Consider the following 6,000-nt stretch of genomic DNA (forward strand, 5'->3'; position numbering starts at 1 on the left):
TCTGGACAATTGCAAATCAACGCTCTGAAAAGAGACAGCTGTCCAGGTGCAGAAGGGGGACAGAGCGGCCCCAGCCAAGCCGCAGAGGGCCGGAGGAGGGAGGGGAGGCTGTGGGAAGAGCAGCCAGGGTAGCCTGGGGCCAGGGGCTGGGGCAGGGGGAGCCGGGCAGGACATCCGCACGACCTCCGCTAGGGGCCAGATTCCGGGCTGGTTCTGGGGATGCAGGAGTATATGGAGAATGAGTGGCAGCTTCATTGAGCACCTACTATGTGTCAGCCACTGGGCTAGGAACCCCACATTCTCTGTCTTTTAATCCTCTTCCATACATGGAGACTAGGCTATGTGTTCAACCAAATCCCGGTTCAGTTTCCCCTTCCTGAGCACACAGGAAAACTACATTTCCTAGCCCCCTCTGCAGTGGTGGGGGCATTTGATGGAGTTATGGCCTAGAAAGAGCAAGCAGAAGTGACCCGAGTGGCTTCCAGGTTGAGGCAGCAAAGAAGCCGTGGGCAGCCTCCTCTCCTCACACCCCCGGCCGGGGTGATCTCAGAGGCCACATGTCCCAGATGGACATGTGAGGTCGTGACCATAAACTGGTATTGGGTTAAAGCATTGAGATTTCAGGATTTGCTAGTTGCAGGAGCCAGTGTCAATTTCCTGGGCTAACATGCAGTTCACAGGTAGGATGGCTTGTTCCCACTTTGCAGATGGGGAAACTGAGGTTCAGACAGCATTATTCACCTAGCCAGCAGGCTCAGCCTTAGACCCTCCGCCCTATTATACCCACTCTACCCCTCCAGAAACTCATGGTCTAGAGGTGCAGGACAGTATCAGAGCAAATCATGATGAAACGCGACAGGGGGTACATGGGGTGCTATGGAGACAGGGAGCAAAGAGCCAGGGCTTTTGGGGAGAGGGGCTTCTCAGAGCTGAGTCATGAGGGGTACGACAGGTGGACCAGGCAGGGAAAGGATAGTCAAAGCAGAGGGCCCCCTGGGTGCAAAAGCCCTGAGGTCTGTGTGTAGCAATGGTTCTAAGCATTTGAAAACATATGGGATGTTGACATAGCCAGAGTTAGCCTCCAACTGGGTGGCAATGACAGGGAGACTAAATGAGTTCCAGGACTTACAGCAAGAAAGCTTGAGATAAGAACCAAGGAAGGAATTCCCTTGACTGGAACTGTTAAAAAACAAAATTTATGAGTAAACGCAACGCTCCAATTGGCCTTATTAAGCAATTCATGAATCAGGCAGCATCTCATCTGGCAAACAGGGAGATACTCTGAGGGGTTACACAACATGGAAGGCTGTTATAGTAAGGAGCGGGGGACAAGGTAAGGAAGTCATCAGCAAGGAAAAATGAGAGTTCATTGGAGGAAAATAAAAGTTGAGGTGAAGACAGCTTCTCATTGGCTGAGCTGTGGCGTTCTCTATTGGCTGGGCTTGTTGCTGGGCAAGAAGGAAGTCTTCCTCCCTCTGGGGCAATAAAGTAGCTGGGCTACCTGTTTGGGAATGCAAGGCACATCTCTTCCTATTGGGGTCAGTGACTGATATCTTTCTGTTGGAGTCAGTAACTGATGTTTTTCTGTTGGGATAACTGACGTCTTCCTGCTTGGGGTAATTCACACGAGTGATAGAGCGTGAGAGCTCCCTCTACGGTCCCTCCTGACTCCAATTTTGGTTGAGGTTTCATTAACTTTCAAGGAAGGTTTCAACAATAATACAAGGTGATACCTCATTGTAGTTTTGATTTGCATTTCTCTCTGATTAGTGATGTTGAGCATCCTTTCATTTGTTTGTTGGCAATCTGTATGTCTTCTCTGGAGAAATGTCTATTTAGGTCTTCTGTCCATTTTGGGGTTGGGTTCTTTGTTTTTTTGATATTGAGCTGCACGTGCTGCTTGTAAATTTTGATTCACTTTGTTATACAGCAGAAACTAACACACCATTGTAAAGCAATTATACTCCAATAAAGATGTTAAAAAAATAATAATACAAGGTGTGGGATTCCCCCCATCAATAGTCACCAAGAGCTGGGAGAAAATGAGAGAGGTGGTGTTTCCAATTTGGAGAGAGGAGAGCCTAAACTGTGTTTCCTTGCCCATATCCCCCAGGTGGGACCCCATTCTTTCTGACCCCCGACTCCCCAGGAGCATGGTTCTCTTCTGTATTCTGAGTTCTAATTTCCCAAGATCTATAATTTAAAGACTGTCCCAGCTCTGTACTCTGGGCTCCGTGATGCAAGATGGTGAGGCTGTTTGCCAAAAGTTTTCCCTTCACATCCCTCTAGGTGGTGGTGGGTGAATACTGCTTATTTTATTCTCCATCTTCAGAGGTGTTGTGTTTCCATTTCCATCGCTGTCTGAGAGCCTGGGGGGCGGGGAGAGGACAGATGAAGCACAAACCATACAGGGCAGAGCCTCAACTTGTACTGTTTCTAGGCAGCAGGCTTGCTTCCAGCAGTCAGAGCTGAAACAGACCTTGGAGGGCCCACGGTCCAACCCTCTCGTACTGCAGGTCAGAGATCGCATAAAAGGAGGCAACGCTCCAAAATCCACTTAAAGGGGAACCATGTTCCAGGGCGGCTGCTTTAAGCTCTGAAAGGTCGGCTCAGGGACCCCATATCTGCAGCTGTCCTCACTCCCTCCATGTGCTTATGGGCTACTCCCCCATCCCACAGCAAACCAGTGAGCTAGGAGCTGTTCACAGAAGAGAAGCTGAGGCCCAAGAGGAAGTGACTCTGCCCAAGCCCTTCATCTCAGAGATGGCAGAGCTGGGATCACTGGCCAGTGAACCCCAAGGCTGCCCAGTAGGGGATGCAAGATGGTTTGGAAACCTCCAGGGCCCTCATCTCCAGGGAGCGCCAGCCGTGATGGGAGAGACCCTTTCCTACCTGGCAAGGTTCCCAACTGGGAAGGCATCTGAGACTAAAGCAGGGGCCCCGGTCTATCCCCAGGGACGACCAGCACCTCACAACTGTAACAGGTCCCCTCTGACTCCTCCCTTGGTGGCTGCCTTCCCCTTACTCCCCAGGTAAATGACTGGAGGGGAGTGTCTGGCTCTTAGATGGTACTCAGGAAATCTTTGTTGAATAAACAAACGAATAAATGAGAACAGATAAATTACCATGTTAACAAGAGCAAACGAATACAGTCCAGATCAAGCTTTTAAGTTGTTTATAAGTACTGAGGGGCAATGAGCTGATATCTACTGGGCCAGGATCCATCAGGGAGGGTTGGAAGGTGATACATCTGGAAGGAGGGGCTGTAACTTCACAGAGATTGCAGAGGAAGGGCTCTGGGGGAGGGAGAACAGGTCGGGCCAAGGCTCTGAGGTAAGGACGTGCAGCCCCAATGGGATGGAAGTAAGTGATCGTGGTTGGAGCAGGGGACAGTGTCGGGGTGACATGAGTGGGCACAGGGGAATGGAGTTCAGCAATCCATTTTTTCTTCAAGCTGTCCTCAGGGCTAGAGGGACAAGTCCGTTGTGTTGAGTTAGATGTCAGATAAGGCGTGAAAATAAAAAAAAAGGAAAGGAAGATTAGAAAACTGTCCCCAGGATAGCTGAGTGATTTGGAGATTTGTCATCTCCAAAATACTGTGGTCAACCAGTTCCTTCAAAAGTCAGGGCACCCTGGGTTTGGGTCCTGGCATGGTCATGAAATAGATGTGTGTTCTTGGGCAAGTGACTCCTGTTCCCGAAGCCTCAGTTTTCCCATATGTAAAATGGGTGGAGAGTTGGAAATTTGACCCCTGTGATGCAAGGTCCTGAATGTATGTTCCACCAGTGGGAACCTGCAGAGGACAGTGGGTGAGGAATCCGAGATTCTGTCATTCTGGGGGCCGCCTCAGAGGTCCCTCTGTGGTGCCAGAAGTCATTGTGAGGGTCTCTTTGTCGGGACCCCACAATCCTCTGCTTCCTCTCTGGCCTTGGCTTCTGCCCCTGTAACGTTTCCCTGAGAGGCTGTGCTAGTCCTTTGCCAGACCAACAATTTGTCTTGGCCTTCAGGAGCCAGCCCAAGCATCAGCCCCTTCATGTACTGCTTCTAGCTTTATTAAGTCTAGCAATGAAAATCGTAACATTGATTTTGCTCTTACCATGTGCCATGCCCTGTGTTAAGCAACTCATTTAATCCTGAACAACAACAGCCCTGAAAGGTAGGTACTACGGGCAGACCTCGGAGATTCTGCAGGTTCGGTTCCAGACCACCGCAATAAAGCGAATATCAAAATACAGTGAGCCACGAGGATTTTTGATTTCCCAGCGCATATAAAGTTATGTTTACACGATACTCTAGTCGATTAAGTGTGCAATGGTGTTATGTCTAAAAACACAATGTACATACATTAATTTAAAAATACTTTATTGCTAAAAAATGCTAACCCATCGTCGGAGCCTTCAGCGAGTCCTAATCTTTTTGCTGGTGGAGGGTTTGAGATATTACGAGAATTACCAAAATGTGACTCAGAGACCTGAAGTGAGCAAATACTTTTGGAAAAATGACATCGATAGACTTGTCCGACACAGGGTTGCCACAAACCTTCAATCTGTAAAAATATCTGTAATATCTGGGAAATGCAATAAAATGAGGTCTGCCTGTAGTAATATTGTTCCTAGGGGGGGAAAATTGAGGCTCAGAGGAGATCAGTAGTGTGGAGGGGAAGCCAGAGGTATGGGGGCGGGGCTGGCCACTTATTCTGCAGTGCAAGCCCTGACGTCCAGGCTTGGTTCAGTGTCTCCAGCCTGGGCACCCAAGGACAACGACCTCCCTCCTGCAGAGTTAAAGGGCAGGAAGGTGGCCTGAAGACCCGGGGTGGCCTCCTGGAACTGGTTTTTCTCGCTCTGAGCCTCAGCTTGAGGCAGCGACTGTGCCAGTTTTGGACGCTGAGGACTTGGAAATGGTTCTTTCGGAACTTTCCAGTCACGTGGTGTTGTTTTGCCTCTGTGGACTGGGCGGGGCCACGGGAGGCCCCTCAGGCTGCCACCTGCCATCTGTGATCAGTGCATAGGACGCTTGCGGGCCAGGTGCCAGCAGAGCCAAGAGCACAGGCCTGGGAGTTGGAGGCCTGGACTGGACACAGTGCTGGCTTTCTTGGTCATCTGCTGAGTGGCTTTGGTCAGGCCCGTCCTGTTCTGGCCTCAGTTTTCCCATCTGTAAAATGAATGCATTGGGTAAATCCTAGCAGCTTAGAGAGAACAGTCAACACAGCAGTGGCCGAGACTTGTACTGACATGGCGTGTGTGGTGACGAGGTGTGTGAGAGTGTGTCTGTATGAGTGTGTGAGCGCGGGGTTGGGTGAAGCCGGGCGCCTTCTCAGGTCAGAGGAGTTGGCATGTGAAAGACAGAGGTGGGGGAAGAGTCCTGATGGACAGTCAGGAGGCCAGGCCCTCGTCCTGACTGCAGCACTGACTTGCTTGTGTCTCTGACCTGGCTGTACCTGCTCTCTGGGCATGTGGATCCCCATGTATAAAAGAAGAGCTTCGGGTTGAATAATCTCTAGTGTCCCCGTGGCTGTGAGTCTGATTCTGCAAAGACTTGCTTGAATGCTAACAGAGTGGCTGGGTGATTGGTGAAGTGATCAGTGTGTTGGAGTCAGGGGCATCCTGGGTATGACCTTGGCTTTGTCCCTTGCTGACCATGTAACCCTGGGTGGTCCCTTCGCCGGCCCCCTGGGTCTCCTTCTTCATCTGGGACAGTGGCCGTAGTGCTGAGAGCCCACAACACTCTTAGGGGCCCATGACATGTTTTAATTTCTCTTTAAAACCAGAAATTAAAAATTGAACTTAGCCACTTTGGTTATATTCATGTTTGTATTAACACAGTCAGAAAATATAATTTTAAATAATTTTTCATTTGAAAGAAGGCCCCGGGCCCCCAAAATTCACATGGGGCCTGGCTCTCCTGGGGTTTCTTCCTTGGAAAGAAGTGGGGCATCCCTGCCCCTCCAGGATTGTTTAGTGTAAGAAATAATATCTGTGTGTGAAAGTGCCTGGCACGCAG

Source organism: Monodon monoceros, unplaced genomic scaffold, assembly GCF_005190385.1.
Source record: "Monodon monoceros isolate NGI ecotype Baffin Bay Population unplaced genomic scaffold, NGI_Narwhal_1 Super_Scaffold_18, whole genome shotgun sequence".
Lineage (NCBI taxonomy): Eukaryota > Metazoa > Chordata > Mammalia > Artiodactyla > Monodontidae > Monodon > Monodon monoceros.